Here is a 27,935-nt window from a genome sequence, read left to right on the forward strand (position 1 = left end):
TTCCTACCTGAAGCCCGACTCCTGCTTTGCACACTGTACCCGGCTGCCCCTGTGCTGCTGAGTGTGTGTTTTGTGTGCCTACTTGTGTCCCCCCCAGTGCTCTACAAAACCCCCCTGGTCTGCCCCCGAGGATGCAGGTACTTTCCTGCTGGCTGACTGGAACCGGAGCACCCCCTGTTCTCCATAGGCGCCTATATGTTTTGGGCACCTCTTTGACCTCTGCACCTGACTGGCCCTGAGCTGCTGGTGTGGTAACTTTGGGGTTGCCTTGAACCCCCAACGGTGGGCTGCCTATGCCCCAGAACTGAGACTTGTAAGTGTTTTACTTACCTCCTAATCTAACCTTTACTTACCTCCCCCAGGAACTGTTGATTTTTGCACTGTGTCCACTTTGAAAATAGCTTATTGCCTTTTTTACAAAGACTGTACATGATTTTGTTTTCATTCAAAGTTCCTAAAGTATCTAAGTGAAGTACCTTACATTTAAAGTGTTTGATGTAAATCTTGAACATGTGGTTCTTGAAATAAACTAAGAAAATATATTTTTCAATATAAAAACCTATTGGCCTGGAATTGTCTTTGAGTGTGTGTTCCTCATTTATTGACTGTGTGTGTACAACAAATGCTTAACACTACCCTCTGATAAGCCTACTGCTCGACCACACTACCACAAAATAGAACATTAGAATTATCTACTTTTGCCACTATCTTACCTCTAAGGGGAACCCTTGGACTCTGTGCACACTATTTCTGACTTTGAAATAGTATATACAGAGCCAACTTCCTACAGTCTCATATCCTGGTGGGGGTCTTGGCAAGTATCTCTGGCTTCTATCTGGGTTGCAGGGAACGTTTGCAGGTGGTTCACCTTCTGCAGGGGGAGGGATGCTGGTGGTCTGTGAATCCTGTGGCAGGGCCTCCTGCCCACTAGCTGCAGCGGAAGTGGAGGGCTGGTCAATGTACTGGCTAGTGGTAGGGGGCCCGCTGCTGTGCCGTTGCTTCCCTCATGATGTTGGCCATGTCTGTCAGCACCCCTGCTATGGAGATGAGGGTGGTGTTAATGGCCTGCAAGTCCTCCCTGATCCCCTGATACTGTCCCTCCTGCAGCTGCCTGTTCTCCTGCACGTTGTCAAGGTTCTGGCCCATCATGTCCTGGGAATGTTGGTAGGCCCCCAGGATCTCGGAGAGTGCCTCCTGGAGAGTCGGTTCCCTGGTCCTGTCCTCCCCCTGGCACACAGCAGTCCTCCCTGTGTCCCTGTTGGCCTGGGTCTTTGTCCCCTGAACGGTATGCCCACTGCCACTGACCCCAGGTCCCTAATTGTCTTGGGGACGAGGTGTAGCCTGGGGTCCCCGTACAGGTGGGCACACTGCTGATTGATGTGTCCTGGGGACAGAGGTGTGGGTACGCTGGGTGTGCGCTGTGGTGTTGGATACTGAAGGGGGAGGCTCTGTGGTGGTCTGTGAGTGGGTGTGGGTGACCAGCTGTCCAGTGGTCCCTGATGAGCCGGGAAGGTCATCCAGATCCTGAAGGCCAGAGTTACTGTCATCACTGGGGGCATCTTGTTTTGAGGGAATGGATAGTCGTCAAACCTCCTCTCCCTAAACATTGGCTGGGGTACCTGTGGGGATGTAAATGATGTATTATTCTTTATGTGTGTGACATATTGTACATCCCTGGCTTCCCCTCTATCGTTCCCCTGCCACCTTTTGCTTGTATATGGTGATGTATTGTGGGATTGTTAGTTTCCCTATACTGTGCATACTTTTGTGATGGGTGTCCATGCAGGGCTGGAAGGGCTGCCCATGCATTGGTATAGCATGCAGGGCTTTGCATTGGGGTTAGTCATATGTGTAGGTGCAGTATGTGGTATTGGGCGGAGTGATGGGAGTGAGGGTTAGGGTGTGAGATGGCATGCAGATATGGGGGGGGTGATAAGTGGTAATTGTTGACTTACCAGTATCTAGTCCTCCGGCTACTCCTGTGAGTCCCTCAGGATGCAGTATTGCCAAGACTTGGTCCTCCCATGCTGTGAGCTGTGGTGGAGGAGGTGGGGGTCCACTGCCAGTCCTCTGTATGGCGAGCTGGTATCTTGCTGCTATGCAACGTACCTTCCCCTGTAGGTCGTTCCACCTCTTCCTGATGTCGTCCCTTGTTCTTGGGTGCTGTCCCACAGCTTCACCCTGTCCATGATTCTCTGCCATAGCTCCGTCTTCCTTGCAATGGATATCTGCTGTACCTGTGCTCCAAACGGCTGTGGCTTTACCCTGACAATTTCCTCCACCATGACCTTTAACTCCTCATCTGTGAAATAGGGGTGCCTTTGTGAGGACATGGGTGTTGTGTGGTGTTTGTTGGTGAGAGTGTGTTGAGTAGTGTGGTGGGGGGTGTGATGTAGGGTTCGTGAGGGATGTATGGGTGTAAGTGGTGCATGTCTAGTCGCAGTGGTCTTGGTGTCAGTCTGGTGGCAATGATTTGTATTTGTAGAGGGTTGTGGTTAATGTGGGTGGGTGTGTTTTATAGTGCTGTGAGTGTGTGGGTGCGGTGTGTGTGTGAGTGTCAGGTGTGTATTTTTCATATTTGCCAATGTAGTGTTGTTTTGTATGTGGGTGTCCATTCTGAGCGCAGCGGTATGTACCGCCAGTGGTTTACTGCTGTTGAATGCCCGCCATGCCCGCCAGGGTGATTCGTGAGTCATAATGTGATGGGCGTTGTTTTGTTGGCGTAATGGTATGGGTGTTTGTTCCGCCACTTTTTCACTGACCTTTTTGCTGGCGGATTTGTGTATGTGGCTGTATTCTGTCGGATTGGTGTGTGTGTGTGTGTGTGTCATATTATGACGAACGGATATTCGCCACTGCATCTGTATGTTGGCGGCCGTCACCGAGGCGGAAAGCGTCATTTACTGCCAATGACTTATTGAGGGCCATAGTCTCTCAGCCTCGAGAGGCTGTGTGCAAGACAGCAGTGGACAGGTGCAGCTGGGCCTCTTGCTGGCCACTTCCTCTCTCTAGGATGGTGTACTGTCTTCTGTTGGGACCACTCACAGGCCCAGTCCTGCCTGTAGGACTTGTCTTTTCCTCGTGGACCTCTTGCAGGTCCTGTCCTGCTAGTAAGAATTGACGTTATTCTTGTGGACCTCTTGGAGGCTCTGTCCCTTCCTCAGAGATCTCCTTGGCTCTACCGCTCACTGGATCACCTTTCTCCAGTCTTCACCCGAGGGTGTAGTGCTTGCGCCTACGTGACACCTTGTCCTGCCTAAGTTCCGGTGTGCTTGGAAGGGTTGGTCACTCTGTGTGACATTCTCAATTGCAGGCCAACAGTGGCCATTCGTTGCTGGGGCTGCTGGCCGACTGGCTCAGTCTAATTTTTGGTGTGTCCAGGTTGTGTTTTGCCCCCTTCCCTGTTGTGGGCATTTGGCCTACCCACACAAGAGAGGTAGCATTTTCATCAGGAGACCGGGGGGAACTGGGTGGTATAAGTTTCTGGTTTATTTTTGTTTCTGTAAGAATTTTGTACAGAAATGCAAGAAAAATGTGTGATTTTAGTCACATTCTAAAGTTTGCAGGGCATTGTGGCTACGAAGCTTGTTAGGATCCACAAGAGGCACACGAACCTGTACTCCACCCGGTGTCTAGCTTTCGAACTAATCTAGAGTTGGTACTTTTTCCCTGGAGAAGAAGCAAGCACACTACCAAGACTCATACTTCTGTGATGTTCCTAACATTCAAACAGTGAAAAGAAACACCCTTAGGTTATGCTAAAAAAGATCCCTCACCCACCAATCTAGTTGGTGGCATGTTTCATCATTGGGGTCCCACCCTAAACACCTAGCATGTCACAGTTGTGCTTTGATGCCTAATTACAGTTGAGTGGGTTTTTTTCATTTTTTATTTTTCCACATATACTGGTTGGATTTGGCATGAGGGTGAATGATGGTTCAATAGATCAAATTTTATTAACAAGAAATTTCGTGACACGCATAAGACCATTCACTCCACCAGCCGCAGGCCCAGCACATTACAACAGCCACATCAACAGACAGTGCCTTTTAAGGGTCCATCACTTTCCTATGCCCACATGCCTGACACAGCAATCACACCAGCTGACGTAGTTTCTGGACTGGCATTTGGCTAGCAGTGTGTTGTAGTGGCCAGCAGCAAGTCACTATTTACACCACCAGCCAAGCGCCACTCTACGCACACTGCCAGCCAAGCGCCACTCCATGCACACCGCCATCACATTTTTTTAACAAAAAAGAAAACACTAACTAATTATAAATAAGTACAAAACTACAAACAAAAATCTGTAACTAAATATGACAGTAATGCCAACCGTGAAACTGAACAAAAATATAAAACAATATAGAACAGGCAGTTTACGCTCATGGTAGTTCCTAATAATTCTTTTGGGTGTGGTAACTTCTGAAACAGCTGGCCACACACCGCCCAGGCACAGTCGGACAATCGGGGCAGTAGATACGAGTCTCCCTCTGGATACCGCTTCGGGCACAGACTCTACATTTCTTAGCGTGAAAGTCTTTTTTGGGAGTGGGAGGAATGTGATCAGGAAAGTGGCGATCTTTCTATCTAGCCACATCCTCCTCCACTGATACTCTAGGAACTCTTGCCTGTTACACCACAAGGCTCTTTATCACAGACATCTGAAATTTAACAAATTTCATCTTTGAATCAGGGGAACAATCCTTGAACACAACAAAAGCACTAAAAGTTGCTAAATGGAAGCGATGTATAGCCAACTTTTTATACCAAACTTAAGACTTACGAGCAGCAGTGTAAAGTTCCAACCTCTAATCTACTCTATCTACACCACCCATGTGCTTATTGTAGTCTAAAATGCATGCAGATTTGTGCACTTTAGCAACCTGACCCCCACAGGGGAAGTATGCTCATCATGGATGGTAATCAACATGCAGACATCCCTCCTGTCTGCAAATTTCACAGCTAGCAGCTCATCATTATGCAAGGCACTGCTCTGTCCCCTCTCAAGTTTTTTACACACAAGCTCCCTTGGATAGCCTTTATGGTTAGAACGGATTGTGCCACAATCAACAGTGTTCACGCTGAACAATTCCTTGAACAATTGCACTCCAGTGTAGTTATCTAGGTACAAATGGTGACCTTTGTTAAACAGTCGTCTACCAAGTTCCCACACTATTTTCTCACTAACTCCAAAAGTGGGCCAATACTGGAATCCCTACCAGTGTAGACTCGGACATTATAAACCTATCCTGTACTACTTTCAGACAGCTTATACACCTTAATTCCATACCATGCCCTCTTGCTACGAATGTACTGCCTAAAACCAAAACGGCCCTTGAACAGGACCAAAGACTCGTCCACAGCTATTTCTTTCCCTGGAACGTAGACCTCTCATGGCAAGGTTTAAGCATTATCAACAAAATGTAGCATCCGAAGAAGAAGCAAATACCGATTATGACTCATGGTTGCAGGAAATATAGCCGTTGCCATCAAGGGACTGCTAGACCAATATGAAGATGTTGACGGCTTTCTTATCAACCCCATCAAAAAAGTTAAACCCTAGAACTTTTTCAACTCTTCCAGATTTGTGGGAATCTACTGGGTAGCTCTAGAGTGTGGCCTAAGTCTAGTACTGTTGTCCCTCAAATACTGCTCAGCATACAAATTATTAACCCCTTTATGCTATGGCTGAAAATATAGACTAAGTAGGAAACCTCAGAGAATTGATCAATTTTAGCTGATTGTTTCAACCTGAAAAAAGGGTGTAAAAATTCCTTGGATCTCATATATACACCAAATCTGTAATTGGTTGATCTGTGCAAACTGTTTTAGAATCCAGGTACCTTTTCTACTTCATTGACCAAATTGTTTACAGCCGAATGCATGGAAGAGAGAATGTCTAAAACATAGGAAAGCTCACTGTTGCCACCCATGCTCAAATCTGTACCTGCCTTGGTATTGAGTCTTATTTAACATGGGTTAATAACACCTACCGTTGGTTCCTTTTAAACAAATTACCTTTGAACACTGTTCATTTCCTTGTAGCATACCCCTGGCAGCGTATATTAGCTGCCAATCTTCCTGTCTACCCATGTGATGGACATTCCGAACAAAGCACGCTGCACTTTATTCTGTTTTGTAAATTTTATTCCTTGCTAAATAAGTTGGTCATTTTACCTTTCCTAAAACAGGCTACTTTTAGATAATAAGGCTGCCATGGAGTTTTTACAGACATTGCCAACAGCGGGGATATGCTTCTTCAACTGCACCTGTTTATACATCATGTTGTAAGCATAAGGTCTGCAATTGTATCATGAAATATTATCTTTGACATGTTAGTTTTATGATTTTTATATGATATGACAATTTTTGTACTTTGTGTAATGTATTTTGTGTGATTTTATTTTGCTTCTTTTATGGTCACTGGATGGCCAAATAAATGATAAAAACAAGAAGTAATTCAAAATCCTCTTTAATGGTAAAATTGGATTTTAAGTCACAGGTTTGAAAATACTACTTTTAGAAAGTTGACTTTTTCCTTTCCTAGCTATTTGATGCCTGCAGCCTATTACTGGGTCATGACTGGGTGTGAGTGGTAGTTGGCATTTGTATATTCCTTCAGACTGCCATACAATAGAGGGATTAGATGGGCCATCTCAGGCAGGATGGGGGCAGAGCTGGGCCGAGCCCTAATTGCAGGTCAGTAGGGTGTTCCCTGTCTTCACACAAAGAACTTCACACTAATCTATTCTACCTGTAGCCATGGTAGGGAGGCAGTAAATTCCAAGCACTTGAACAGGGAACTTCTGGAAACGTCCCCTATTTCAAAGGAGGAGGTATAAATTAGGACCCTCAGAACCACTCTACAGTTCACTTCCTCTGGATGGCCTGACCTCACAGCAACAAATTCAACGGATCCTCACAGAAGGGGTATCTGTCCTCGTGGAGGCCTTGTTGGGTACAGCCTGCAGCTTCGCTCCGCTGGAGGTCTTTGACTTCCCAAAAAAAAAAAGTCTAACCCGAGCGAAGGATTCTTTACCGTGACTATGATTTTTTTCCTCTTCGGACACCACCTTGCCCCTCTGAACTTTATCTTCAGACATTTTTCTACAAAATTTCTTCTAAGCCCTAAGGTAAGCGGAGACCGGGCCCAATCCACTTCTTGTATCTGACAGGCTCTCCATTGCAGACAGCCATAACTTTAGACTTTGGTTCTGTCTTGAGTGACAATATGTCTGTGGTAAGTGCTTTTTTCTTTTTTAGGTGCTAGATTCACTTTAAACTTCAAAAAAGATTGTTGTTTTGGTGTTCAATAATTTATTAACATTTACTGTATTTTTCTAAATTGGTGTGGGATTTCTCTTGTCATGTTGTCATTTGGGCCACATGTACGAAGCATTTTGTACGTCTCAAACAGCAAATCGGGCAGTTTGCGACATGCAAAATGCAATTTGGGATGTACAGACCCCTTTTTGCAATTCTGTAATCTATTTACCGAATCGCAAAAAGGGTTTGCAAGTTGCAATTAGGAAGGGGTGTTTCTTTCCTAATTGCGAATCGCAGTCCCATGTATGATTGTTTTGTGACCGCGAATGCGGTCGCAAAACAATCGCAGTTAGCATTGCAAACTGGTTCACACACAGGAAGGGGTCCTCATGGGACCCCTTCCCCTTTGTGAATGGCAGCGAAAACATTTTTACTTACATGCCATCTGTTTTGTTTCTGAGTAACCCTTGTTTCCATAGGATTCATTGGGTGCCTGACAGCAAATTTGACCTCTGCTTCTGGCCGTCCCTGTGTTGCTAATGGTGCACCCTTGGTGTCTTCCTAAACTTTGCCCAACAGACACCTTATCCCCTGTAGACTGAGATTGTGAGTTGAGTACTTACCTACAAACTGTGTTGTTACTTTTCCTCCCCTAGGACTGCATTGCTTTGTATGAAAAATTGCACTGTCAATTATAAATTTAAAAGTATTACTGATTTACCTGTGAATTCTAAACAAAGTGCATGTTATACTTGAAAGTGATACCTTCTTGAAACTGTACTTACCTGCAACAAAGATTATTTTGGTTGTAAGAATAAAGCAATAAATATATTTTTGATACGTAAAATATTAGCCTGGAGTTAGTCACTGATGTGTGTACCTCATTTTTTGACTGTATGTGTACAACAAGTGCTTAGCACTACCCTCTGATAAGACTATCTGCTCGACCACATTACCACAAAAAGAGAGCATCAGTATTATCTACTTTAGCCTCTGTAAAGCCTCTGGGGATCCACTGGACTTTGTGCACACTATACCTCATTTTGGTATTGTATATACAGAGCCAGCTTCCTACAAACCTCCTTCCAGTTTGTGGTAGAAGCGGGTGTGAAAACTAAACAAAAGTCTGAATTCACCAAGGGATCATTTGTGAAGATCCTTCAAGGTTTTCTCAAAGAAACTAATTGGTGAAATAAAAAAAGAAGATGAATAGGAAAAATATCAATTTGTGGCAACATTTTTATATGTAACTTCTTGTGTCATTTGGCCATTTACAAAAGTAGTATACTATTACATCTGCTAGACTCTTCAAGTTTCAGGTATATATAGGGTTTGTGGGTTTTCCAAGAACTCAAGGGACCCAGATCCAATAACTGAGCTGCGCCTTTCAGTGGTTTTTCATTGTGTACCTAGTATAGCGCTATTCATTTGGTAAAATGTAATGAGTGAAAAATAGGAATCAAAGAAACCTATGTATTCCCAAAATGGGTACAAGATATGGAGTTTAGAAGCAGTGGTTATTTGCTCATCTCTAATTTGTGAGTCCCCATAGTAGCACGTGAATTAGAGGGATTTTCTCTAACTGTCGTCTTTCTTACACACTGGCTTACATTTGGAAGGCACAAATGCTGAGAAACACAATTGGTAATAACACTTATTTTAGTATTCTGTGTTCTTCTACGTTCCCCAATAAAATAGTATCACACTTGTGTGAGTAGGCCCAGTGCCTGCGTTAAGAAAGGCCCCAAACACACAATTTCGCAATGTTCCTAGCTGTGAATTTTGGACCCTAGCTAAGCCAGCTTCTAGAGAAACCTAGGAAACCTATACATTTATTAAATCTAGACACCTAAGAGAATCCAGGGTGGAGTGACTTGTTTGGATCCCACCCGGTTTTCCTATCCAGCAGCCCTTGCAAACCTCAACCTTTGCCTAATATTGCTGTGCATTTTTCTTGCAAATCTGTGGCGTAAACATCTGGAATCAGCAGGAATCCACAACATTTCTTATATCCAACAGTCTTCCACTTATCCCAGTAAAAATGCTGTCCTACTTGTGTGGCTGGCCCTTGCACCTGGGACAGGAACAAAAGCTGCCCCACTTGTGTGGCTGGCCCTTGTACCCGTGACAGGAACCGATCAAGCCAAGGTCAATAAGTGTTCCTTTGCAAGGACTCCCATTGATGTTAGTTTGATCCGTTCCTGTTGCAGGCACTAGGTCAGCCATGCAAGTGTGGCAGCATTTTTATTGAGACAAGTGGAACAATGCTGGGTGATAGGAATTTTGTGGATTCCTTCTGATTTTGGAAGAACAAGTCACAGAATTGCAAGGAAAATATGCGATTTTAGTTTGATTGAGGTTTGCAGGGCATTATGGGTAAGAATACTTTGTGGGATCCACAAGTGGCACACCACCTTGTACTTCCCTGGGTGTCTAGTTTTCAGAAATGCCAGGGTTTGGTAGCTTTTCCTGAGTGGCTGTTAAATCCAGGCCCAAAAACTGCAGCTACCCCTTTTGTTGATATTGCCACATTGCGTCTGGGACCCCTTCCTTTTGCGGCAGTATGCCCACCCACACAGGTGAGGTACCATTTTTATCAGGACATATGTGGGAACTCTGGGTAACAGGATGTTTAAGGCTCCCCGTGGATTCCAGTACTAAGAGGGATCCAGACGAGCCACCCCGGAGTCTCCCTGGTGTCTAATTTACGAAAATATCCAAAGTTGGTAGATTTTCCCTAGGGACAGTGTACACCCTAGCAGAGAAAGACAAAAAAGGCAAATATTATTGCACAACCATCTACTCCTCAAGTATGCACACATATTGGGTAGATTTGGCACGAGTGAAAAGTTCAAAATGTAACTTTCATTAACAAACATTTTCACAAGAATAAAATTCACTATTAATAATTGAAAGTTCACAATGCTGAAGTAGAAACTCAAAGCACCAACCACTTTATAGGCCATTTACACACCTTTCATGTGACATACCAAACGTCTCAAGCTGGCAGCTCTGGCCCTGCACATTACAACACTCACATCAACAAACAGTGCCATTCAAGGGCCCATCACTCTCATATGCCCACAGGACTGATGGAGCAACCACACCACCTGGAAGCTAACAGATTTTATGGACAGGCATTTAGCTGGCAATGTGTGTGTAGTGACCAGCAGCAAGTCACTACACACGCACCTCCAGCCAAATGCCAGCTCAGACACACTGCCAGCCAAACAGCAGTCCATGCACACTGCCAGCAAAGCTCCAGTCCACACACACCACTAGCCAAGCGCTAGTCTACATGCACACTACAAGCCAAGCACCAGTATGCACACTACCAGCCAAATGCCAGTACAGACACCACCAGCAAAGTGCCAGTACAAACTCACCACATCACTTTTTTTTTTGTTTAAACAAGAAAAAACAAACCAGTTTGAAGGAGATGAAAAAACAACTATGACTTCCACCACAACTGGTCTAGCTAAACTGAACAAAAAATATAAAACAATACAGACCAGTCAGTTCACTTTTACCCACAGGGTTGCTCCCAATACTTGAGTTGCGTGTGAAACAATTTAAAACATGTGGGCGGGCACACATAGCCAAGGATTAGAAAAACACCTGGGACAGTACATACAACTCTCCTTTTGCACGCCTCTTTAGGTACAGATTCTACATTTTTTACACGGAAAAGTGATTTGGGGGTTTGGGAGGAATGTAATCGGAAAGTGCAATTTTTTCAGTCTAGCCACATCCTCCACCACTCCAAATCTAGGATTACTTGTACAATAAGTCTGCCTATTACAGACTTTTGAAACTGAGCAAAAGTAATCTTTGAATTTGGAGAACAGCCCTTGAATACAACAAAAGCATTGAATGTTGCCAAATGAACAGTCAACTTATTACACCAAACGTATGACTTTTGAACAGCACTGTAAGGCTCCAACCTTTGATCCACTCTGTTGACAACAGCCATGTGCTTATTGTACTCTAAAATGCACATAGGTTTGCACACCTCAGCAACCTGACCCCAAACTGTCACAGGTGAAGTACTGTCATCATAAATGCTTGTCAGAATATGGACATCTCTCCTGTCTGAAAATTTCACAGCTAGAAGTTCATCGCTATACAAAGCACACTGCACTGTCCTCTCTGAAGTTTTCTATATACAAGCTCTTTAAGGTAACCTTTATGGTTAGGGTGGATTGTGCCACATGCAACAGTGTCCACTTTGAAAGATTCCTTGAACAATTGCACGCTAATATGGAAGTTATCTACGTATAAATGGTGACCTTTGTTAAAAGGTCCTTTACAATGTTCTGAGTGACTGCAAAAGTGGGTAGACAGCTAGGGGAGTCAAAAGAAAAATTACTACCAGTGTACACCCTGAAATTATAGACATTTCCAGTGCTACTCTAAAACAGCATATACATCCTAATTCCATAATGTGCCCTCTTGCTCGAAATATACTGCCGAAAACCCAAATGACCCTTGAAACGGACCAAAGACTCATCCACAGCTATTTCTTTCTCTGGACCATAGATTTCAGAAAAACAATCTTCAAAACAATCAAGGACATGCACAATATTGAAGAGACTGTTACAATCTGGGTGATCCTGTGGCAATGCTGAAGCATTATCAACAAAATGCAGCTTTTGAAGCAAAACCAAATACTGACCTCGATTCATGGTTGCAGGAAATATAGCAGTTGGCATCAAGGGACTAGTAGACTAATATGAAGTCAGTGACATCTTTCTTATCAATCCCATCAAAAACTTAACCCCCAGAACTTATTCAACTCATACATATTTGTGGGAGTCCACCGGCTAGCTCCATAGTGGGGCCAAAGTCTGGCACTGTTGTCCCTCAGATTAGTCTGGTCAACAGTCTCATCCAAAAAATCATCGTCCATAGACAAGTTTTCCCCTTAAACCCACTCTGTACCCCTAGTATAAAAGAGAACTCAACTAAAATTGCAAAACAAAGCAATCAAATATTTAGGCATTCAAACAACAACTCTCTTTTGAGTTCTAAGGAAATTATCAAGACTCTTGGTCATGCAACTTTATTATATGGTGAGGTAAAGTAGAACGTACTAAAACAATGGTTGTCTCTCAAATTAATTTTATAACTACCATTTTTCTACTGCTACTATCTAAATCACTACATACAACTATCATCAACTTCATAGGGCAAAACATAAGAGCCGGAATTCCATTGCACAAAATAAGAAACAATAAGACACGGTAATGGACTTGCTCCCTAGATGTTTTCAAATTTCATTCTTACTTAGAAAAGCCTCACATTGGATTATGGAAGACAATTCACTGCTTGCTCTACTTTGGGGCAGGTAGAAAAAGGATTTGTTTACACCAGTGACTTCATTAGATTTGCTCTCAGTGAAAAATATAAAAGTGGATCATTCATCCAACATAAAAGATTCCACTGGGCACCTAAATATTTATATAGATCCTCTTCTAACAAAATGCAGGGTTCAACCTATGCCCCTCTCTGGGATAAGCCCATTAGTCAAAATATAGGGTAATCGATCTTCTGAAAAGTTGGGTGAGAAAAAATGTGTATTTGTATTTGTAGCCTTTCTAGAGCGCATTAGATCAAGGAGTTATCAAAGTGCTGGAGAGTAGAGAGAGAAACCAGGTGAAACAAAGGTGGACCAATCCAGGCAGACCCCTCAGAAGTGGCCCCTACCAACTCCTAAGAAGCAAACAACCATGTTTTAAGTTTTTGGTGAAACAATAAGTGTGCATTAATGCTGCAGATCTGTTCTGGAAGGGAGTTCCACAGCGTTGCAGCTGCTACCAATAAGGCCAGTTCCCCCCCACCTGGCTTTCTTGCCCCATGGTACCACCACTGTTTATTGTCCTGCTGATTTCAGATGTTTCAGAAGAAATATTGTGTTCCCTATAGACTTGGACCCTCCACGCAATCCTTATCTTTTGCAGTGGTTCAACAAAAACATTTTCCATAAATAGACTCTTACCATCAGGACATATAGCTTCCAAAATATATAACATTTTAAATGTTAAGAAACTTAGCATGATCAACGCCACTCAAAAAAAGAAAAGGACGACTTGTGCTGCAATCTCAGTCTGCCCTCCTCAACTTCTCCACAGTGGTCACAAACATGGAAATATGGAATCTAAAAATGTGCCTATTTTCAACTAATGGAAATACTGGACCAGCCACAGAATGTTTCGGACTCAAGCCAAACTATCACAGTTTGGCCTCCTACAACCTGACAAATCCTAGAAATTACACATGATCTTCTCTTGCTAACTACTGTAGATTATTTGGGCTGATATTGAACAGTCACGAAACAAATAGATAAACACCTGAAAGCAGATTTATACAGATCAAAATGGCCCTGCACATCTCAACCTTAGAGGTCAGTAATCCAAGTAATTCCTAGTTCAAAACCACAACATTGATTTCCCAAGGAGTTTCAAAATAAATAGAAAGACCACACATATGTATGGAAAAATATCTGTTTCATTTATTTCCTTTATTACATTTTTTAACGCACACTGTCCACATTTAAAATTCAATATTGCTATATCTCACAAACATTTTACATGCAATATCCTTAGCAAAACAGATCTATTGTGCTTTTCCTTTACAGTTACTCAAATTCCGACAATCCTAGCCCTTAAAACAACATAGGGCATAGCAAATATGATCCCAGAGCTGACGGTTCTTGTGGGATTTTGTGGGGTCTCTGGTGTATAGGATGATTTCATTCCATCTAGAACACAAACAATAGTTCTAAATTAAAAAAGAAAAATAGAAGAGACAAAAGGCACAGGGCAAGAAATAAAAATTCAAAATCAAAAAATATTCTATTAGGTCATATGACATTCGAATCCCCAAAAAATCTGAGTATGGCATAAAATGTACATTCTTTTATATCTGCTAAAAATACATAGCACAATTTCATACTTGATATTAAACATATTTAATCAATATATACCTTCTGTATATCACTCAAATAATGAGAAATCTGTATGTCCAACTTATACTGCAAGAGGAATTTGCCATATTTATCCTATTATTGGTTAAATTGTTCCATAGTATTTCTTGACTATGTCTTTTCATGTCTTTCAGATTACCAGTCTAACTTGGTATTCATACACTATGCTTTGCAGATTGCCAGTTGGTTTGTTTGCAGATCATGTGGGCTAATTCAGCTTGGCAATCCTCCATACCAAGTTAAACTAGTAAGCGTGTATAATAAAACAGGCAAGATCATAAAGCCCACCTATTGTGTAATTGTTGGGTGTTTTAAATGTATTTATATGTGTTCTTTGCTTATTTGATAAAGCACAGTCTTCACAGAACTAATCTAAAAAATACTTTTGATCAAAAACGTTTGCTACTACAGCCTCTCTTATTGCGGATCATCACAGAAGCAGATTTTGTATGGTACTACATTTAATATTCTGATTGATGCGGCTTGATAATACAACTAAAAGCAACCTCATTATTCATTGGAAGTTGTAGTCATCTCATCTCCACATGTAAACTGCTACATATCTGGTTTACTTACTTTGAAAGGACTTCAGCACACATATCTTTGCATAACTCAATCCCTTTCTTCATATGGAACAAAAAGTATCAATCTCCAATCTGCCCATTGATCCTAATTCTGAACCGCCGTTAGTAATCATACACAGGGTGTCATTCTGACTTTGGCGGGCGGCGGAGGCCGCCCGCCAAAGTCCCGCCGGCAGAATACCGCTGCGCGGTCAAAAGACCGCCGCGGTAATTCTGAGTTTCCCGCTGGGCTGGCGGGCGACCTCCAGAAGGCCGCCCGCCAGCCCAGCGGGAAACTCCCTTCCATGAGGATGCCGGCTCCGAATGGAGCCGGCGGAGTGGAAGGGGTGCGACGGGTGCAGTTGCACCCGTCGCGATTTTCAGTGTCTGCGTGGCAGACACTGAAAATCTTGGTGGGGCCCTGTTAGGGGGCCCCTGCAGTGCCCATGCCATTGGCACTGCATGGGCAGTGCAGGGGCCCCTGGGGGCCCCACGACACCTGTTACCGCCAGCCAGGTTCTGGCGGTCAAAACCGCCAGAACAAGGCTGGTGGTAAGGGGGTCGGAATCCCCATGGCGGCGCTGCTTTCAGCGCCGCCATGGAGGATTCCCTTGGGCAGCGGGAAACCGGCGGTACACCGCCGGTTTCCCGTATCTGACCGCGGCTGTACCGCCGCGGTCAGAATGCCATGGGAGCACCGCCAGCCTGTTGGCGGTGCTTCCGCGGTCGTTGGCCCTGGCGGTCCATGACCGCCAGGGTCAGAATGACCCCCACAGTCCCTAAATCAAAACGCAATCCCACATCATTGTTATTTAAAAAAAAAAAAAACCTAGCTGCTCATGACAATCATTATCACATTGCAAGTGGGCAGTTTAACATCCAGAAAATCAGAAAATTACTTTACCAAGTGTTTTGCATTGTATTGCTTTAATCACCTCTTATCCCCTTAACTATTCTCTCTAATAAGGATACATGAGTATTAAAAACCTAAACCTTAGGCCACCTTTCACAGGACATGATTCCCTAAAGTTAAATAAGCCATGTGTAAGCCACCAACACTGTTAGCATCCAATAAAAGATTTCACTTATTTTTATATATGGGGAAAACTTGATAAACCTTCATAATCCCAAATCAAAGGACTCATTCACCTGCTTATGAATTATACCATATTTTATCTCTTAGTTGGGCAAAACCACCTTCAACTTTACATGGTTTACCTTCACAACATTTGCACTGTTATCAGCCACATCAAAGGACCGAACAGATGTTGCAGTCTGAATCTTATATAGGAAATGATTACTAGAGGTCATCTAATTTCAGCGGTGAGTACTTGAATCCCGCCAAAAGGTGATTTTAAAATTGCATCTTAAAAATATTGAGGCAACATGACAGTTATTTCTACAAAATGTCGTGCACTTTCACTAAACGGAATCCTGTCAACATGGAAGAAACATAATTATGCAGAATAAATTAAATGCTAAAAGCAACTTGTACCTAACATAAGAATAGAATGCATCTAATTTGCTAGGATCGTGATATATAATTTTGGATGTTATAACTCAATACATGAAACCTTCACACATACGTCCCCAGATTCATAACCTTACTATTGCGCTATTGATTCCATTGGTTCAAATTTTGATTTTGCCTATAAAGACAATAGCAGAGACCTAATTTATTTCTAAATAAATTGCTACACTCTTGAAACTACTTTCATTCCACAAATATAGATGTTCTACAGGAAGAAGGAATCTTATCTTCCATCAAGTATCATGATTAAAGAGTGTATTTTCTATATTGATAAATTATGGTACTCCCACTAGTGATTCTCAAACTCGTGTCCTCTTTTCCGAACAAATCACCAGATTTCAAGTCTATTAAGTGTATTGTTGCCTCTATGCCCCGGTCCTGCAACATCCTTCACCCTAAATTTTAAGAAGGAATGGTCTGAAATTTCTACTAGACATGTTGTTAATCTTTAGTATTATTGACTCGCTGGATCTCTAGTTTTAGAATAACAATTGACCCAAAATCCTATATCCTACAGATGTATATTGAGTCTCAGTTTGCGATAGTACATTATTTCTTGGGGTGTAATCTTCATCAAACCAGCAACATCATCTCTAAGTTCTCTCAGTTTCTCTGTGCTTAATCATATGCACCTGTTCCAGGCACATAAATGACTGATAGCATTGAAAATAAGTCAGTCACTTCTTCTCACAAAGCATCAACACAGAAGGTCCCCTGGTTTACAAACAAGTCTTATAGATCTTATTGTGAAAATAATCAACATTTTTACTTGCAGCAAAAAGAGGAGAGGGATTCGTATCCAGTAATAATACTCCATGGATGACTACATTGATTTTTAAGATAAAAACTTGTTGACTTCATTGTCAATATTTAGCTCACTAGTGACTGTTTCTAGATTATCAATCAACCAGGTTTTGTTTATAATCTCAGTTCTCAGTCTTCACCTCTATGACCATTTGTAATTTGTTGTATTCCTAATAAATTGATATTTTCAATATCCTTAACAGCCCGAGCAGGCATAAAATGCATGGCTATGGGGAATTTCTCATCTCTGTTTCTAATGGCATTAACATGCTCTTTCCAACATTTCTTAAGGACTTGTTTGGTGGATCCTGCACATACACACACGTTAGATGATACATACAATAAGTTGTATCACCTTACATTAAAGACTCTTTTATTTTTCTTCTTTTTTTTCTCATAGCTGATTTCGTCCCATTCTTAAACTTACAGCAAACACAGTTGTTACATTTAGCATATCATACCAGTTTTCCCGACAACCAGTTACCAGTTCTCTTACTTTCATATGAAGATGTTACTGGGGCTGAGAATGGTTTTCAATGTATTGGCTTTTCTAACTGCAATTGTAGGTTTATCTGGTAGACTGAGAGCTTAGTCTACATCAGTTGCAAGAATGTTTCAGTTTGTTTAAGAAACCAATTTTCTTTGTTCTCAACATAAAATTTTGTGATAAACCTCAACTCTTTTAATGTTGTGTATTTATAGTTAGTATATGGTTGGGCTTACCATAATTTGGATCATTCAACTAATTTTGCCTTCTCTGAGGCTTTTTATATTTTATTTAATAGGGTAGCCTCTTTAACAAACTTTCACCAAAGTTTGCTTTTCTACTTCTATTTAATCATTATAGTTGACACCTTTTCTTTAATGTCACAATAATTTCACACAGCATATGTTGTTCTTTTGATTATAAATGTGTCCAGAGCGGTCATGGAGAAAACTATTGGCCGATGTGGGTATCCTGAAGATTTCACTGTGAAGTTGACTGTCATGTACATAAAGTTCCTAATCGAAGAATTTAATGTGGAATTTATCATATTCCAGACTCAGTCCACTTTGTGCTACTGTTCAGGGATTATTCATTACTACTCTGTATCATTAGTGTGTTGTCAGTTAATGTAGCCTAAAATACAGTGTTCATACATCCCGCATGTAGGTTTTCATTCTGGGTCTGCTCAGTCTCTTACCAGTACATAAAGAGGTTGGCATAAGAGGGAGCAAACTTAGGACCCATAATAGTGCACCATTTGTGATGGTAAAGGCCACTCTGTCTGTGAATGGAAGTGATTATTCTGTATTAAAGCATTCATAATTTCAGCAATCACATCCACGTGCTGTTAACATGCTGATTTGGAAGAAAAATTTATTTCAAACCTTGAATGCCATGTCTGTGTTCTTTAAGAGTATACAAGCTCTTGACGTCCGTGCTGACCACACATAAACTATCCTTTCAGTGTATATCATAAAGGTTTCTTAAATATTTTAAGTCCCTAAAATATGCTGGTATGTTGCTACCATAGGAGACAAATATTGATAAATGTATTTTGACACCAAATCTGGGCTTGATCCAGTACCAGGGAATAATGGTAAACATGGTAAATTTCTCTCTTGTTTGTGGATTTTAAGAGGAAAAATAATTATTAAAGATAACATTGTTTTTTTTTTATATTTAAATACCAATATTCCTCTTCCTCTAGAATTCACATTTCACACCATTTTATAGAGATATTCAGAAAGATCCCTTAGCGTGATTGTAACATGCATATCCTTCTTGTAATCTTTTTGTTGCGGAGACACTTAAGATTAAAAAAGACAGGTCTCCTCTTGATAAGGTAAACCAAAGCTTATTTCTGTTGTGGCAGAGAGAGCAGCTTTCCCCACACAGGTAGGCGGCTTGTCTCAATTTGCTGCTTCACTGTCATCCACTGCAAAATCACATTCCTGGTGTCTCTTAACATTTAACCAGTGGCGGCCCATCCTTTAGGGCGGAGGGGCCACACCCCCCCCACCTTTTGCCCCTCATGAAAAGTGTCCGTCAGGCTGAACAAAGGCCAGCCTGACCGACACTCTTCATTTTCAACTCAGACAGCCAGGAGTGATCCATGCCCGATTTGCGCAGACTCCTGGCTGCCTGAGCTGAACTTTGCTGGGCTGAAGAGGCTCCTATGGGCGTGACCTCCTTGGCTCAGCAAAGGTGCCTTGAAGCCCTCTCCTGCGTGACGAGGAAAGCGTCACCCATTGACCCTCGCCCTGGGCGCTTCAGGTTAAAGCCCTGATGCGCCCAGGGCGAGTGTCAATCAGTGACACCTTGTCACAGAGTGGGGTGGGGTCAGCCGTCTCACTGACCCCATCCCACTCTGTGACAAGGCTGGGACTGCTGCCTTCCCTCATTGGCTGACTTCAGGTCAGCCAATGAGGGAAGGCAGCAGTCCCAACCCTCCTGGAGGCTGAAGTAAAGTGTGTGTGTGTGTGATGTTTTAAATAGAATGTTTGGTGCGCACGTGCATGTTTGAATGGTATGAATGTTGTTAATGGATGTGTGTTTGTGAAAGAATGAGTGTGTGCGATCTTTTAAAATGAATGTTTGGTGCATGTTTGAATGGTATGAATGTTGTTAATGGATGTGCGTGCATGTGTGAAAGAATGAGTGTGTGTGATGTTTTAAAATGAATGTTTGGTGCATGTGTGCATGTTTGAATGGTATGAGTGTTAATGAGTGTGTGTGTGTGTGTGTGTGTGTGCGCCCTGCCTCCCTCCTAAAGCTGCCGGCCGCCACTGCATTTAACTTATTTCTTACACATTCTTTATTGCAGCTCTAACAATGTTTGACAAACTAGCCATTCACTACTCTTGAATGCATGTGGATTTGTGTGGGTGTCTTATTGCTCTGCTCCCAAGATCTCTTATGAGTTCTTGCGTACCCTAGGCTAATTCAGTCTCCTACTACCATTCTTCATTCACGTTTTTAGTTTACTGAGACAACAGAATATGTGCCTGTGTGCTTTAAGACTATAAATTCCTCCAGCCTCACAAACACTGGTTTTCCTTTAACCACAACCTCGCTGATTATGCATTCTGTTTTCAAGTGAACTCTTCACCTTTCTGACATTAGTACAACGTCTAGGCCTGCACTGCTGTTTCACAACATCTGATTTTGTATTGTTTTCTACAAGTATCTTATGTAATGCTGTTTCTTCAAATGTCATTTCCTCTCCAACATTTAGCTGGGCTCAATTGTCTAGTAGCTTCTTCATAATAGGATTTAAAATCATAACATTTCCAAATTTGTCTGCTTGTTTGATAATGATCGATTTGTCTTTACTCTGATCAGTAATTCGCTTTCCTCCTTTAATAGTAAAATGTTCATTCAAGCAATTAGTCTTGCATTTTTCTTTTTAAAAGTGTTAAAAAGAACAATATATGAAACAATTATTCTTCTATACACGTTTTTCCTATGTATTTAAAAAAATATATATATAATTGCTCCATAAAGAAACTAATGTCGCAGTTTTGATAAACACCTAATCTGGCAATAATCGCATCGGACCCATTTGTGGTTATGCCTCTTCCACTCAGCAACATCTCAGAAGTTTTCCTTATGGACTTACTAATAACACCAGTGGTGAAAACGATTCTAAGTGAATGGAAAACGTATAAAAAACATTTCTTTACATACATGGTGGACTTGGGTGTGCTTCCTAAGAAGCTCTGATAGTACTAGATACAGTCAAAATGTTAAAGTAAAATATTGTTTCTTCCTGTGGTCTAAAATATACTTGAACCTCGAAAAAATAAAAACACTGTGATCTGTTTTTACTATGTGCAACTTTTTCTTAATATCATACTCGAGCACCCCATAACTTGACATGACTGATAATAGACAAATAGGCCACACTATTAATAATAATCAGAAGCACAACACATGCAACTGATGTGCAGAATTCCTATCCTATCTATTCTCCCCACTTGGGGGAAGGAAGAGGGGGGCGGCAAGTTAGTAGCAGAGTATGGGTGACCCTGTTCATTATACAGCAAAAAATATTTGAATTGTATTTTACAGAAAAAAGTATACAATTCGGTCTGTATTGCATTCCAAGCATCACTTTTGCAAACCGCCATGGCTATTACTAGAGTTCAGAGGAACTCACATCCTAACTGTGAGGGTACATTGCAGCCTCAGCCATGCTGAATTATCTCTGATCGGGAGTTTGCATGGTGGACCAGCTCTTGTTGGTGTTATATGTGTATATGTGTATGTGTGTGTGTGTGTGTGTGTGTGTGTGTGTGTGTGTGTGTGTATAATCACCTTGCCACCCAAAAACTACCCAGCCTAAAATCAAAAAAATCCCCTCACCCCACTCTAAAACCCACACACCCTAAAACCTGAAAATACCCTTACCACTCAAAAACCCATACCCACCCTAAATCCTAAAAACCCCTTACCACCCAAAAACCCATACTCCCTCTAACCCCTAAAAGTGCCCTTACCACCTAAAAGCCCATACTTACCCTAAAACCTAAAAATCCCTTACTAACACAATACCCGTACCCACCCTAAAAGCTAAAAATGCCCATACCACCTAAAAACCAATACCCGCCCTAAAAATCCTCTCTTGCTCTCTTTATATATATGTGTGTGTGTGTGTGTGTGTATATATATATATATATATATATATATATATATATATATATATATAAAAACACTTAATACTTACCTGCAAAACCTTTACCATGCATATGCCTTTACCATTCATGCTTTTACAACGAAATTCGTTGTAAAGACATGTGTGGTAACGGTATATCTGTGACAAAGGCCTGCATGGCAAAGGATTGCATGGTAAAGGCGTATGCATGGTAATTGCTCCATGGTAACGGTCATGCGTGGTAATGACTGTTTCCAGTTGGTGTGGAATTAGTGCACTGGAAATAGCAAGAAGGCTAGTTTACCAACAGTTCTTAGCGTTCAAAGATGACATTGTTATTCACAATATTGTATACTTACAGGCGTCACCACAAATACTGCATGAGAGCAGGTACAAATCATGGTTTAAGGCTTGAGTTTCTGGCACTCCCAAGAATCATTTTACATTCAATTGTATGTACAAATTTGAGTACATATATAGAGTACTGTAATGTGGGGGCGTGGCCTGAGGAGCCATCATGGTGGGCGGACTTTGAACGAGCTCCGCCACGAGAGCCAGTTTATCCTTCGTTTATCCGCCTACAAGCACTGCATCGAGCGCTGTACGATGGTATTCTGCTGATGACACACCCCGGACCTGCTGGATGATCCGTGGGCTGTTGGAAATAACTGGGACCTGCTGAGCTACTGAGTGGGCCCTACTGGCATGAAGAAGGGTGGAGGCCGTCCGACCAGTGAGCGGGGGAGGGAGGGGGTTGACGGAGGGAAAAGCCTCAGTAACTGAAGGAGTGGTTGCTGCCCCCCCGTGATGCTCATGTAGGCAGCGGAGTGTGATCGGGACCTACGAGGATGAGGGGGTGCCTGCCCCCCGCCGTGGAAGTAAAGAGGAGGCTGCAGGAATGCATGTGTCCTGGGACGGCAGAGCGGAGGACCAGGAACAGTGCAGACTCCTGTGGGCAAGTTTACGATACTGCAGTGCCCGCAGAGCCATCGAGGGAGCAGGAAAGTGGCTGGGCCTTGAGGCGGGCCGCACGCAGTCGGCCTGCTGAAGCAAAGAGGTGAGGCGAGGCGATATTGCTGGCGAGCGGTTTATCCCGCAGCAAAAAAGGAAAAGGAGCAAACACACCCCTGACCTCCTCAGAGAAACCGGGGAACGCTGCTGAAGGGAAAGTTGCTCTAGGGAGGAAACACCAGGCCCTCTCCCCCCCTACCTGCCAAGACGTTTACTGTATAGTGGCCATCAGAATGAAAGATGTGGACACGCCTGTCCCGTGCTGGGCACTGACTGTTGGCTGTCATCGCCTTGCTGTGTGAGGAGCGGCCGAAGGTGGTAAATACTGAACTGTCTTTCCTGTTGTTGCCTCTGGCCCCTACGGTGCTGAGGAAGTGGAATGTGCTCTGACCACCAATGGATGTGACACCTGAGTTGCACCACCTTAGTGGCTGAGGCGCTGGGGCGAATACAGCGGTGTGACGCTGCAGAGCTGAACAACTGCTGTGCATTAAACCATATATTGCCGGACTGAGGAGATCATTGAGATCCGTACCCAGACGCATGCAACATGGGGCAGTTGCGTTCCAGGGCGGGCAGTGGTTCCTCAGCCCAGAGCCCTGGTTCTCCATTCCTCAATGGACCGTAAACTGGATGCGGTGCTAGAGGCAGTGGAGCATTTTGGTACATCTTTGGACCAAACCAGAACATCTTTGGAGCAAAAGATCAACACTGTGGTCACTGATCTCAATCTGCTTCGTGCAGACCACTGGAAATTGGCTTACAAAACACGCACCATGGAACACACCTTGCACAAACTTACCCCTAGAATCCAGCGAGTGGAAACGTCAGTGCAATCTTTGCTCAATAGGGTGGCCGCCCTAGAACGTAGAGTGGATGACTCAGAGGGGTGCTCCTGGAGGAATAACATTTGAGTGGTGGGCCTGCCAGTGGGGGTTGAGAGTAGCGACCCTGTGTCCTGCGTAGAAAAGGTGATAAAGGAACTGATCCCCGCTTGGGGCACTCACGCTGTTTTTTTACTGTTGAACGGGCACACCCGGGACCCGCATGACCTCTGCCGCCCGGGTCAGCCCTGCATCCTCTTCTGTTTCGCTTACTACATTACGCAGACAGACACTCTATACTATATAAAGCAAAGGCACTACAAAATATCCAAGTTGACAATGCTAAGGTCATGCTGTTTCCCGACGATACTATGGCTGTACAGAAGCAATGGAGCTCTTTCTTGGCTGTGAACTGACAGCTCGAGACCCTCAATTTGAAGTATTCTCTCCTTTATCCAGCAAAACACTGGGTTGTGGCACAGGGTCAGTCAACATTTTTTGTTACACCTGAGGCAGTCTGGGAATGGCTGGAGGCAACAGATCAGACCCGAAAAACTGCATCAAGAACTGCATCACCGGAGACTCTGGGTGGAGCACGGCAGAGGCGATCCGACCGCCGGCAGAACAGGGGACTCCGCAAAGCCTCTTCCCAACGATGTTCACATGCTCCTGATCACGAACAGATTATACGGGACCGGCAACGTGCATTGCAGACATCGGTGGCCATCGGGGAACTGATGCAGAATTCAGATCTGGAGGAGGGAACCGAAGAGGTTGGCAGCGAAGATGAGTCTGAGAAGTGACCGTTCAGAGGCTGGGACTGTAACCCTGCCGGATGTGATACTGCAAACAGCAGATGAAAATGTATGAGATGTAAAGCCATATTAATATTGCTGCCACCTACTGCTGCATTTCCCTACTACTGCCAAAAATATCAGTTATATATATAATCACATACCTGACAACCACTTGACTGCCTCAGGTCTCTGGGGGGCACCTCACTAGTTCCTTTCTTGACCCCACTCCTTGCGTAGCTCCTTTCCGCTAGTGGCCTGCTCCTCCCCGTGAAGTCTCCCTCCTCCCTTTTTTTTCTTTCTCCAGACTTATAGATCTGGGATACATTCTCTGTTGGGGGATACTGTATGTAGGACAATGTTAAATTTCTCTGCGATGCTTGCCAAACAGCGATAGTCAACTGGGACCTTCACATGGCACTTCTCTTGCCGAATCCCCTTATAGGCACTTTCTTCCTTATTCATTAGTTGATCTGAGCCAATAAGTTTGGAAGTTTGGGCGGGAGCCGCTTGTCTTACTGCCTTTATGGTAGTCACGCTGTATGTTCTGGCAGCACTTATTCTTGCCTTTTTGCATTGGTTTGTTGTTGAATGGAGCCCCTACGTTAACCTTTTCCCTGCGACTCACCCACCGTTCATGAAGTACTCTGTTGACTGCTCTCTCTCTGATTCTGACGCTGCTCTCCTACTGCCCACCAGTGGCCCAGACTAACATTCTCACATGGAATGTGAGTGTTATACATACAACAGCATGCAGATACGCTATTTATTTATACCTCAAAAGACATTCTATATACATTAGATTTTTGCGGGAAACGCACCTCACAATGTCAGAGGCTATTAGGTTACAGAGGTGCTAGAGCGGACAGCTATCCACAACACTTTTTTCCTCTTATGCTAGCGGCGCTCTCATTTGGGTTAAATCGGGTAACCTGTTCCTGGCTGAAGAGCAGGTAATTGACATTGAAGGCCACTATGTATTTATATGCGGGTGTTTAGATGGCCGGGCATTAATTTTAGGATCAATATATACGCCAAACATAGAACAAGCTTTATTTTTGCACAAAATGTCTGCCGTCGTATCCCGCTGGAGTGGTATCCCATGGCTTCTGGGGGGGAAGACTTTAACAGCGTTACTGACCCGGGTCTGAACCGCTCGTTCCCGCCCCTTGCCATGGCACCTGAAATATATGCTGCAGCCTCGCTGCGTAACTGACTTCAGCATTGGCGCTTGTCAGACATTTGGCGCCACCGAAACAGCCAGGATCGTTTATACTCATACTATTCCACCCCACACAACCTACATGTGCGGTTAGAAAGAATCCTCTACACTGACAACCTAATAGCTACTGTACCGCACATGGATTACCTGGGCCGCACCCACTCTGACCACAATACGTACAGCTGGCAGAAGACAATCTAGCTCTGGCCATACCCACTTGGCGCCTGAGGCGCTGGACAACCCCCCCCCCCCCCCCTCCTTCATGAGTCTCTCTGTAGAGCTTTCACAGCATACTTTGACAGCAGTGACCGGGCGGTCTCATCGAGGCACCTGGAATGGGACCCACTCAAGGTCACAGTGCGGGCCACTGTTTGGGTGTACAGTGAAACAGGCACAAGGCGATTGAGGCGAACCTAACGCATGTAGAGGAAACACTATTAGATCAAGAAACATATGTGCTACAAGAACCGGAAGGCTGATGTGACCTAGCGGAAAGCCATAGGGAACAAATATCCCTGTTGGAGCGCCTACACTGCCCTAATTATGCTGCACACTCAGCCCGTACGCACACCGCAGTGGACCGGTGAGGTTGATTGTTGGCATGGCTGATACGTCAGAAGAGCGCCGCCGCTCCAGTAGTGGCACTACGCTTTGTGGTGGGTACCTTGCTGCATACCCAACAGGAAATACATAATGAGTTTACACACTACTATACACAGTTGTATCAATCTACGGTGTCGGCGAGTCCTGCGGAATATGATGCATTTCTCACTTCACTTCCTTTGCCTCGCCTCACAGATGAGCCGCGAGAGGAATTGGAGGAACCACTAACACTGGCTCGCTACAGGAGAGTAAACGTGCCCTCGCCACCGGTAAGACCCTGGGCCCAGATGGCCTCCCAACTGAATTTGACAAAACGTACACCCCTATGATCTCACCTACTGAAAGTGTATGAGGAGGCATTCTCTGCGGCCACGCTCTCCGCTTCTCAACCTGAGGTGCTACTGATCTCCCTTCCAAAACCTGGCCGAGATCCGACGATGTTGGGCTCCTATAGACCGGTTGCCATGTTCAACACTGATTATAAGATACAGGCTAAATTACTAGCTGCGCGCTAGGTGCCTTCGGTCCCCACATTGGTTCTTCTGGACCAGAACGGATTTGTGCCAGTCCGCAGCAATATTCCACACAGGCCTGGCCAGCTGCTGGATGGCTGGTATTGGCCCTCGAAAAGGCCCTCGACTCGCTGGGATGGCCCTTTTTATTTCAAGTTGAGACGATTCGGTTTCGGTCCCTGCTTTATGAGACTAGTGTGGCTGTTGTATATGGAGCCTCTGTTCAGAGTAAAAACTGGTTCTGCCATCTCTGACCCGATTCCAATGGGCAGGGGAGCTTGTCAGGGCTGCCCTCTTTCCCCACCTACTTTTCTCACTAGCCATCAAACACCTGGAGACTGAGCGCCGCCGCCGTGGGGCGAACTGGGGCATCCCACTGGGAAACAGGCTAAATGTAGTGTCCCTATAAGTGGACGACCTAATTCTTTATTTCAGAGCTATCTCAGATATCTCTGCTGAGGTTGCGGAAGTGATGCAACACTTCGCTTCCCTGTGTGGCTTACATGTCAGCTGGGGCAAATCATGTTTCTTCCCCTTTCATCCAGAGATAAGGGACCTGGCCCTGCTGTTCTAGGACACCAAACTCCCTTTTTATGGGCAAACTCAAAGTGCTCTGTCCCCTGTTGTAATCTCTCTTTGGGCTTCTAACCATGCCCATGTCACGTCAGTCACTTTCATTGGTTCGTGGGCTTGCCTTTTAAAATCTGTTTGCTTTCATTAGTGAAAGCCATGCATACGTTATTCCTTTTCTGGTATTTAGCCCTTCTCGAGCGCACTGACCAACTACTGAAAACATTTGAGGCTCGATGTTTCCTGTCTGGTTTCTGAACTACTTTTTCTCTTTATTTCACAGCATGATCTCGCTGGGCAGTAGTTGAGCGCTTTGCAGTACATCAATCCTGTTACATAGATAATTGCTCTTTTGCCGGTTACATAGATAACTGCACTTTTGGTGGTTACATGGATAATTGCACTTTTGCCTATAGGTTTCACTGCAAGCAAAGTTTTATTTCTGCTTTGTGCTGATGACTGCCATCGGCTTGCCTATGTGAAACTTTTACTTTTTAGTTTATGTGGCAAGAAAAGTCTGGTTAGTATTCTATTGTTTATCCTAGCGTTTCTTGGGAATTCAAGGTATTACACAGCGCGATCGTGCTAGTTTTTATGGGCAACACGAAGT

At 43.7% G+C, this 27,935-nt stretch overlaps 1 protein-coding gene and 1 long non-coding RNA gene across 4 annotated transcripts in view; one reads left to right on the forward strand and one right to left on the reverse strand.

The window, feature by feature from the left end:
- The window catches only part of APOO (apolipoprotein O), a 769,977-nt gene that overhangs the window by 172,964 nt on the left and 569,078 nt on the right, over nt 1-27,935 (forward strand). The gene's annotated exons all lie outside the window — the stretch shown is intronic.
- LOC138250227 (uncharacterized) overlaps nt 13,774-27,935 on the reverse strand; it is a 155,759-nt gene continuing 141,597 nt past the window's right edge. For both annotated transcript variants that reach the window (XR_011194912.1, XR_011194913.1), the window contains one exon: nt 13,774-14,026. This is a non-coding gene — a long non-coding RNA (uncharacterized lncRNA). The remainder of the gene's footprint in view (nt 14,027-27,935) is intronic.

Source organism: Pleurodeles waltl, chromosome 8 (assembly GCF_031143425.1).
Source record: "Pleurodeles waltl isolate 20211129_DDA chromosome 8, aPleWal1.hap1.20221129, whole genome shotgun sequence".
NCBI classification, from domain to species: Eukaryota; Metazoa; Chordata; class Amphibia; order Caudata; family Salamandridae; genus Pleurodeles; species Pleurodeles waltl.